The sequence below is a fragment of the Sander lucioperca genome, chromosome 5 (assembly GCF_008315115.2).
Source record: "Sander lucioperca isolate FBNREF2018 chromosome 5, SLUC_FBN_1.2, whole genome shotgun sequence".
NCBI lineage: Eukaryota > Metazoa > Chordata > Actinopteri > Perciformes > Percidae > Sander > Sander lucioperca.
Genome location: NC_050177.1, coordinates 20,300,778 through 20,311,804, shown reverse-complemented (window position 1 = coordinate 20,311,804; position 11,027 = coordinate 20,300,778). Strand labels below are relative to the sequence as shown.

At 43.1% G+C, this 11,027-nt stretch overlaps 1 long non-coding RNA gene across 1 annotated transcript; it reads left to right on the top strand.

Moving 5' to 3' along the window:
- Positions 1–6,240: 6,240 nt before the first annotated feature.
- LOC118495031 lies at positions 6,241–6,408 on the top strand. Its single transcript, XR_004897319.1, has 2 exons — positions 6,241–6,299; positions 6,364–6,408. It is a non-coding gene; the product is annotated as an uncharacterized LOC118495031 (long non-coding RNA).
- The last annotated feature ends 4,619 nt before the right edge of the window (positions 6,409–11,027 follow it).

Below are 11,027 nucleotides of genomic sequence, written 5' to 3'. Positions count from 1 at the left end.
AATATTATTGTTGTGAGTTGTAGGTCTAGTGACTCATACTTTCCATTGACATCTTACTCATTCAGCCGCTACAATGGGAAGGAGTGGCTTTCTGCTGACACAGTGGTGCACGCATTCCCACACACTTCTCCAGACAGCCGTAGTCAACTGTAGTTTATGCTCCACAAAGTTCACTTGTGCCTTACTTTCAAGCAGCATAAGCCTTTTTGAAACTTTACCAGTGACTAATGACTTTGCAAGAGCACCATTCTGTTCCGGAGGCCTGTAAGTGAAGCAAATAATTAAGTGATGTGTTCAGAAATATTAAGTTTCCTAGCTAATTAGAAAATCCATTACAAAGTGAAGAAGATACAACAATATAGGAACGCACTCACTGGAGTGATAAACCTGCTTTGTCAGGTTTGTTAACATTCATAGCTGTAATGTTTTGTGATTTTGGACACTCCTGGCAATCCGTCAGCCAACCTGAAAGAACGATCGCTCGCAAAGACCGACGGATGCATCGCCTCATTGCTTCTGTTAAAAGTTGCACTGGGGCACACAGCAAATGCTACAGCCGACTTCCATTTACTGCCGACATGCATAGCATATACGTTCCTTGCCTGCACGAGAGGAAATAACTAATGTAAATGGACTGTATTTATATAGCGCTTTTCTAGTCTACTCAAAGCGCTTTCATAGTACAGGAACCATTCACCATTCATACGCTGGTGGCCGAGGCTGCCATACAAGGTGGCACCTGCTCATCAGAGCAACATTCACACTCATGGTGCAGCATCAGGGGAAATTTGGGGCTTCAGTGTCTTGCCCAAGGACACTTTGACATGGAACTGCAGGGTCAGGGATCGAACCACCAACCTTCCAATAGGTAGCCGACTGCTCTTACCACCTGAGCCACAGCCAGCCCTAGTCTGTAGTCTGCACGGGTCCTCCAAAAAACATTGCAGAGATAAACAAACACACTAGCAAACCACAGTGAATCAGATTATCTCGTCATGTGCTCAGAATAGAAATTGTGAATCCATCTGATAAAAACAACATGACATCATGACTTCGCGTAAACATACACACCACTTTCCTAAAGCCAAGTGGCGTATTATCGCGACTTGTGAGGCTACGCGTTATCGCGAGGCTACGGTTAGGTTTAGGAAAAGAAGAACGTGGTTGGGTTTAGGAAAAGAAGAACCGGTTAGGATTAAGCACGTTGTTGGGTTTAGGAAAAGAACAAACGTGGAAAGGAAACGTCACACGCTGGTCACGAAGGAAACGATCCCCGCTCTCCTGCGGATTTTTGCCCTTTCATACAACTCACTACGGCGTCAATTCACACGCAATCGCAAGGTAACGTAGGTCAATGGAGGACAAACGGCGTTGATAAACAGGCTAAAAAGCGAGTGTGCGTCTTCATAACACGCCAATAATGGCATACGAATTGGCATGTCATACATACGCCACTTCATGAGATCAGTCTGGATAAAAAGATGAATCTGGCAACATAAAGTTTTGCTTTGTGTTGTCAGCCCAAAGTAAAGGTTATGGCGTAACATGGAGAAACCTGACTAAATGCTGACGCCAGCTTACCTTGCACGGCAGCTGAATTCTCGTGACATCACAAGGTCACGTGAGAATCGCGAGGTCACATATCACACAAAAATCCATGTTGTCAGGCTTAAAGTAATACGTTTGTGTCAGCAGCGGACTGAACCAATCCATGGCCTACTGGCAGCTACGGGCGCCAGGGGTTTAGGTGTGTGTGACGGCCGCGACTGTTCATTCAAAACAACAATGGCGGACGTGATAGACAGATGGTTCATCTAATCATCTGCCAGGTATTTTCTGAAAGCGCCTGCCCTTTTACAAACAGTTTCCAATGACTCACATGGCTTTGTGTTATAAAAACCATCTGGCATGAATCTGGCTGAATGCTAGCTGCCTCCAACGTCAATACAAAACGTTCAATCTGTCGAATGGCCCCTACACTACAGTGGACCACACATGGCCCAACGGCACCCGATAGTTTGGTGTGTCAGGGCCCTTAAGCGTGTGAAAGTGAGTTCTAAATCTCAGCACAGTGAGGCAAGTGTTAAAGTGCTCATATTATGCTTTTTGGCTTTTTCCCTTTCCTTTATTGTGTTATATATCTTTTTTTGTACATGTAATAGGTATACAAAGTGAAAAAGCCCAAAGTCCACCCCAAAGGGACTTACCATCTCCAACAGAAAACACTGATCACAAACTGCTCCAAACAGCTCTATTGTAGTCCAGCCTTTACTTCAGAGACAAACGTGGTCACTTTGTAACACACGTTATAATGCTCGCCTAGCTGCTAGAATGGCACGCCCTCATACTCTGCTTCTGACTGGCTAGTAGTCCTTACCTAGCTACTGCACATGTGCAACTCCCAACAAAGATGGAACAGAAGTGAGATGTCTCACTCTGTAGCTAAAACAGAGAGCTCAACACACAGGGTGAAAAGAGGAGCTGCAGCAATGTGCAGTACAACAAAAATATGGTGTTTTTTGAAAATTAAACCATGTAAACCTCTAAATACAATTATGAACCTGAAAATGAGCATAATATGAGCACTTTAAGTCATAATAGGATACGACGCAACTTTGTGAGTTCACACCGAAATTCATGTTGCCTTCCCGAACAGAAGAAATAAAAAGAAAAATACACACAGAGCCAGTCAACAATTACACATATGGTACAAAGATGAAGACGTAACTTAATAAGTACTTAATAAGTACTGACCAACAACCAAGTCAAATCGTAACAGACATGGTGTCATGAATGACGACCGGAGAGGAGGCTTTTCGAGTCTCAATGCGTGTATTTATTAACAAAAACACCACCAAAACATACTTAAACCAAAATACAAAAACAGAATATTAAACTGAGGCAAAAAAACAGCAAACAAACAAAACGGTCTGCCACAGCAAGCTGCCAACCCTTGTTTCTTCTCCTGATGCTCTTTTAACTCAGCCCCCCCCCCCCCCGCCTAATTGGACCATACCACCTACACAGGTGATTATAGGGTGATGATAGGTATATGAGCTAACCTGAGCTGAGAAACATTAACACTGACGTTTCTCAAAACAATTGCATAGATCCATTACTGCTAACATTATTATTTATACATATATGTGTACCCACTGCAATAGGCACCCCAAATATTATAAACATGTCATTTACTGCAGAAATATCTTACCCATTGTTTTTCACCTTAGGATTGCCCAGCCCTTCCCTTCAGAAAAGACCTCATGAGGCAAACCTGTATCCACTCTCCTTGATTAAGCTGGTGAGAAGCTGAGCTACCCCCCCACATCACAGGCAGAACCATAGAAAAACACTATGAACCCATAAAACCTGCAAACAGGCCTATGTCAAATAATAAAGTAACAAACTAAAACAATAACCCACAAAATAACAGTGTAATTACATGGGCGTAAATCTGATCTAACAGTAGGGGGGGGCAATAAACATAAAATTTCTGAAGAGCAATTTTTGAAGGGGACACAAATAATACAGCCATAATTATACTCGTAGAGGACATGAGTACACAAGCCACAAAAATACCTTAAAACACAATGACTTATTGTGAAAAAGTGTCCCCATATAAAAGAAATACAATGCTTTTGTACACTTGTTAAATTAGCTGATCATAATGTAAATTAGTGAGCCACTAGTAAAGCTCATCAAATATGAATTAGGTTCATAGGTTCACCACGCGGTCATATGATAATTATAAAATGATCTTGCGTCCTCTGCATAAATATTAGGTTTTGTCTGGGACAGAGGATATATATTTAACTGCAGCAAACCCACTGATCAGCCACTTCAAACACAACTGTAGATCTTCAATATTAACCCTGACAGTTCACACACATAACGTTAGGTTTATCGCCGTGGTAACGTTAGTTGTAGTGGGTGCATTTCTATCCAACAAGCTATTAAACAAGCTAGCTAACGTTACATTATATTACACTAACATAGCAAACTTTTTGTCATAACTAATTCATTAATTACTCAGCATCATTTCTATTTGAGAAAAGAACAACTTCATCCGATGTTTAATGTGAATAAAATAGCCTTGAACCGCCTACTTACTAGCTACATTCCTGTCACTACCGATGTGACTGTGCAGATCCATCCGATTCCTAACGTACAGCATGCAGTGGACCAAACCACTGTGAGGCAAGGGAGGGGGGACTCAAAATGTTTCTAAACTTAAAAAGCATTTTTTGTGGTTTGTATTGTTTTACTACTTACACAGATATTTTAAGTATACATCATTATGTTATTTACAATACACAGCATTGTTTTAATGATATTTCTAGGGGGGGACAACCTTTAGAAGGGGGGGGTCCTGACCCCCCCGACCCCCCTGGGATTTACGCCCTTGTGTAATTAACAATTAAGCAGACACCAAACAGTCTTAATGTTGGGAACAGGGCCTAGTGAAAAGGGAGAAAGGCAGCCTTTTCACACATGGTATATTCTGGTCATTTTGTGTTACGGGACAGTCAAAATCACACATAATCCACCTTTAAGATGCTGCTATTTTGCTTGATCTGCTGTCAAGGGAAACTCTACTTAATGGTCTTGTGAGTGTGTGCTGCTGGGAATCTCTGTCACTGGCTAAGCTTTTTGGTGTGTGTGTGTGTGTGTGTGTGTGTGTGTTTGAGTGCACACTATGGGGAGTCAGCATACAGGCCCACTTCACGTGGTTCGGAAGGTGAAAGGCTATTAGGGGAAAGGTGAGTATGGGACTGCTGCTCTGGGTTACTCAGTAACTGGGGCTCTCTCCTTCCCCTTTTAGGCCTCTAATGCTGTTCCTGTGCAACCACCCCTACCTCTCTCTCTCACACACACACACACACACACAGCAGGTGTATCACTGTTTTCCCTTTTTTTTCTTGCATTTTCTTTTTGAAAGAAAAAATAATGACACAATACTCTCATATTCATTTCCCAACCCGTCTTTACCCAAAAAAACGACCATATGGATCAATTGTGCATGCAGCATGACAACCCACAATTATGTTTCTTGTTAGGCGGCGACCTCTCGTTGCCGTAGTAATCATCGCGAGAGCAAACGAGGAAGTGAGATGACATAGCATACGAGCGCGAAATTGTGGCTAGGTCAAACAAACAGGACCTTCACTCAGAGACTGGGGTCAAATGACAGTTGACTTGTGGTGTCTGCCATGTGACACCAAAAGTCAACTGTCATTTGGAAATAGAGAGGCAAAGTCCCTCCCCTTCCGGTGGACCACCACTGGACCTTACTTTGGAACAAATATGTACTGCAGTGAAAGACGAGAGAAAAATAATGATTTGATCACGTTTGAAATGAGCAATATGATGTTCGTCAATTTAAAAAGATCATTTTGCACGTCAAGAAAGTCTCAGTTTGTCATAAAACTGTTGAAGTATAAGACTGTGAAAATATGTAATTAGAAAGACTACTCACCTCACGCATAAGTGACGTCTCGCTGAAGCTAAGGTGTCTGTGTGTTTTGTACCGGGGTGTAACCTTACTCACACAGAGGCAGGTCTTGCTAGTTCTTTCTCTTCTCGGCTGATAAAGACGCTGGATAGAACACATCGGGTAAGATAAAGTTACGTGTTGTGAAACAGAGCTAAGCTAGCAAAGCCGAGCAGCAAGTAAGGTGACGTAAATAGTGGGAGACGAGAGATGTAGTTCACGGAGCGGTTTCACACAAAACTAAGTGGTACTACGACAAACCTACGACAAATTGTGACTTTCTTGACTTTCAAATTGACGAACATCATGTGTGTAATTCATGGCTTAATTCAAACCGATCAAAACACCACACCAAGAAGACCAAAGAGCTCATTGTGGACTTCAGGAAGTCCAAAGCTAGCACACACCCCCCCCCATTTCTCATCAACGGGACTGAGGTGGAGCGTGTCACCAGCTTCAAGTTTGTGGGTGTCCAGATCTCTGAGGAGCTCTCTTGGACCCTCAACACCTCTATCCTGATCAAGAAAGCTCACCTTCTTTCTGAGGAGACTCAAGAAGGTCCACCTGTCTCCTCAGATCCTGGTGAACTTCTACCGCTGCACCATCGAGAGCATCCTCGCCAACTGTGTCAAAGTTTGGTATGGCAACTGCTCTTCCAACCTGATCTCACAGAATTCCCTGAAATGAACACGGCTCCTTAACTCAAAATCTGTGGCAGTTTCACGGAATTGCAAAACATTTCGTGATGGGCCCACGGAAGAATTCCGTGAAATAAACACGGCCCCTTAAGTTAAGGAAAAGATCATGGGTGGGCTTATGGTTCCGTGACACGTGGGAAGAACGGGACGGTTGGGTTCAGGAAAAGGTCGTAGGTGGGCTTACAGTTCCGTGACATGCGGGAAGAACGGGACGGAAAAGAAGAAAGCAACTTTAGGAAACTTGACGTGCGGGACACGAACCCTGGTCTCCTGGGTGCAAGTCCTGTGTTTGACCCATCCACCACCCCAACCAACCTCCTTACGCGGAATTTCGGCCTTACATAGTACTTTCTACCGTAGTTGCTCCTAATGCTACGTCATCTTCTCATTGACTTTACATTGGCATTGTTTTCCGTGGTGGCCACACAGATTTTTCACACATTCGGTGCCACCACCACGTAATGCGCTGTTAACAATTCGTGATCATTTCACGGAATTCTGTGCGACCAGGCTGGCTTTGCCCATGACTGAAAAGCACTGCAGAGGGTGGTGAAAACTGCCCAATGCGCAGCATCACCAAAGACTGTTCTCACCCCAACCACAGACTGTTCACCCCACTCCCCTCCGGGAGGCGCTACAGGTCTCTCTGCACCCAAACCAGCAGGTTCAGAGGAAGCTTCTTTCCTGCGGCTGTCACCCTACTGAACTCTAGCTCTGCATCCCAGTGACATCCAACCAACTAAACTCCCTCATTTTAATCCAATCCCTGATGTTTGACTAACCCCAAGTATTTATGTTGCCTAAACTTAACTAGTTCCGTTTCACGTTTACTATTGCCGTTTTTCCATTACATGGGACCTGCTCGACTCTAGTCTACTCGGCTCGACCGCAGTGCCCCGTCCTCCATTTTCCATTGCAGATTTAGTACCGCCTCACGCCTGAGGCGAGCGTGGCTGGTCGTCATAGTGACGCAGCAGGAAACTGCCGTGACCTAACGCGACACACACACAGAACGTCGAAGGTGTGTTGTTTTTTGATTCTCGACATTGAAGAGAAAAATTTCAAAAGAAGCTAGAGGCAGCAAAAAAAAAAACACCGCTGACTAAACTATTTAAAAATGGCAGGTTTGTTCAGGACACCGCCGTCTGTCGCTAGCAATGATGATGCAGTGATTAGTGACGATTCTCTCCGACCAATCAGTGGTCTGCAGGTTTTCACGTCACCTTTTGGTATCGCCTCGGCTCACTTGGAAACTCGATGGAGGTCATACTAAAAAAAGAACGTGTTAGCAGATACCAGGGACTTTTTTTCATAATGGAAAACCAAAAAAGGCAAGGCGAGGCGAGCAGGTACCATGTAATGGAAAAACGCCAAGTGTTTAAACGTTGGCCTTTACGTTAAACAGAAGGGTCACACGATTACGGTCACATGATTAAACTGCCACCACACGGCAGTAAATACAACGGTCGTGTGTGTCGTTTTGGGATCTTTGGAAATCCACCTATAATGTTGTTTAGTTATAACAATGTGTTGTCGGAAAACTTCAAAGTTTATGTGTATACATATCTGTCACAAACTGGCTCAAGGAATGTGAGAAGGAGGAGTCCATGCAAGGGATTTACTTAAAATCAACATAATTGATTAAACTAAGGTTTAAAACCAACAATGGATTGGGTAGATTACAGCAATGAAAGCAGCGCATGGATGTGTGTTGTGTGCTGTGGAGGTGTTGAAGGCGCAAAACAATAATGATGTAGGGTGGATGTCAGCTGTAGGAAGGGAGAGCCAGAATGAACACATGGCCCAGCTTTGATAGCCTAAAGGCCCATGGTCGCCTAATCAGCTGACGACCCTCCCATGTCAGCTAATGGACTTCTGAGGTTGTCAAGGACAGCCTCCAAGACAGAGGGAGGGGCATCACAATATCCAAAATAAGTGTCATTAAAGTTTTACACCACAAGAGTACTGCAGGAATGAGTTTTATAATCCAGAAATGAGTTTGCATTTCTGCACTTCTGGTTCCCTTGTCTCGAAGTCAATGGGTTTTTTGAATGGTTAGATGCCTGAAATAGGGTCTGTGGTTAACACAAGTTAAGAGATTTCCTACTTTTTTCTCTACAACATAAAATACGTCAGTAAATACTGGAGATGTTTCGATACCAGCATCGGGAAAAGCCTCCGATGCTGCCTAAAATGCTGGTCACGGCAAGTACTGGAGTTTATGTAGCCATCCCATACAGCGTAATTTAGACCCGAAGAAATACTACTTTAACGTAGTTTATATATGTTCTTTCTCCGTTAAGACTCACTGTCAAACCGGATAATAAAAGAACGTTCTATGGCGTTCATTGTTTGTGTTTGTTCATGTTTCACAAAAAGTTTAACCTGAGCCAAGGCCATACAACAAAGATGGAAATCATATCACATCCATTCAGGGATAGTAGTATGCAGCTGTTAAATCATAGTAAAATGTATGACACGCTGGTATCGGATCAGTACTAGGTATCGGCCGATACGCAAGTTTAGGTATTCTAATCTACTGAGCGGCTGGTAAAAGCTGAACATTGACTAGCCGTTTTGCTGTTGGACGAAAAAGTTCACTGTGAACCCTGCATATATGTTTATATTTTAAGGATTTTGAGCTACAGAGAAATGCCATTGGGTGTGTGAAAGCTACTTGTTCTAGGGTGCTCCAAAAAAAAATGTTTTGGGTCAATCCTGAAAAATAATTTAAGAAAGATATAACACCGCTAAATCATTGACCTCATCAGTTTACCTTACATATACAAAAGGCAGTGTTACTGATCTGAGGATGAGATACAGATGGAACGACCATGGATGGAATAGAATAGATCTTTTTTGTCATCGTTTTCAACAACGTAACAGAGTTAAGCAGCTCTCAATAGGACAGACAAACAGAAATATGAAATTTAAATAGTAAAATATAAAACAACAAAATAGAACATTTAAAGTGCTCATATTATGCTTTTTGGCTTTTCCCCGTTACTTTGTGTTATATATCTTTTTTGTGCACGTTATAGGTTTACTAAGTGAAAAAGCCCAAAGTCCACCCCAAAGGGACTTACCATCTCCAACAGAAAACACTGTTCACAAACTGCTCCAAACAGCTCTATGACAAACGGTCGTCACTTTGTAACACACGTTATAATGCTCGCCTAGCTGCTAGCGTGGCACGCCCTCATACTCTGCAAGCGACTAGCTAGCTGTACTTACTGAGCATGTGCGACTCCCAACAAAGATGGAACAGAAGTGAGATGTCTCACTCTGTAGCTAAAACAGAGAGCTCAACACACAGGGTGAAAAGAGGAGCTGCAGCAATGTGCAGTACAACAAATATGTTTTTTGTTTTTTTTAAATTAAACCATGTAAACCTATTCTGATACAACCTCTAAATACAATTATGAACCTGAAAATGAGCACAATATGAACACTTTAACTGTAAAATATAAAATAACAACAAAATAGAACATTTAAATCTCAGTTTTAGTGTACTGTACATATGCTGCTGATGTTCGTTTCAAAAAAAGCTGCTCAAACTTGAAGAGCACTGGGCTGCTGCATCTGCACGCGGTGCCATCTTAGTGCAGAACCAGTGCGGATGTTGCCGCCTTTGACTGGATCACAGCCTCCTACCGTTGCATCACCTTCCAGGCACTCTGGCGTCATAACACAGCCGTGTGTAATGCAGCTATAGTTAATGCTCACAGCCATCTTTGTTTACTGACCCTGAGCAGGGACACATGAAAGTGGGGTGAGCGGGTCTTTGGCCGTGACCACGGCGACAAGAACAACCCCTGTCCATATAATCACTGCCTTTCTTCCTCCGCTGCACCCAACACAGCTCGGCCCTGGGTCTTTCGCCTTGCGATGGGAGTCACGGGACTGTGCTTTGAAGAAGCACACAGCAGGTCCACATTCAGACCAATGAGAGCGGAGACAGCGCTCTCTGTGTGAGTAATGATTGACAGCATGTTGGATTACTCACAGAGGCATTAGTCATGCTGAATTTGTTACATGTTCTTGTTCTCTATTCTGTTAGTGTGAATAGATCTCTCTGCGTGTCAGGTTTATGGGTTTGGTCGCGTGCCGGTGGCAAACCTGGTGACCAAGGTTTGGCCCAAAAAAAAAAAAAAACATTCTAAAATTCTCAGAATTTATTATAGTAAACAATCTACAAGTGATGTGAATACACGTGTCACATTTCAATAAATCTTTATAGTTTAATCCAAAAATCTCTCTTTTGTGACACACAAAATATATCAGGTTCATGCTGAAAAAAAAGACAAGGGAGATTTTTCATGGGTGACTAAAATACAACAACACAGGACAGATCTGGTCATTAGTGAAACAATTCAGAAATCACTGAACATGCTTATGCTCGGCCCCAGGACTCGGTACAAAGTGTTCATACCGGCAAAAGCAAACAAATGTTTCTGCTGGGAGGAAAAGCTTACACAATGAAGTATCACAGCCACACGCAATACTGTACAAGCATTCTGGGGCACCATCGGGGGGTCCAACCTTTTCCAACAGCGTGAGGGCAATGCAGCTCCATCATTGGCTAATCTTTGGCAGGAGAGAGCCAGTCATCTCTGCGCTCTCCTCTCATCCCACAACTAACCAAACACTGTGCTGTTAGTGTCTCTGATATGCTCTGTTTATCAGGCCACCTGGACAAGCATCTGGTCAGCCAGGGAGTATGCCTGTCAATAGCAATGCCAGATGGACATGCATTAATAACTATGTGCCAAAATCACAAGCTGCAAATGCTGACTTATGAGGTAGTTTTGAAGTTTCTCAAGCCCAGCGTTATGGTG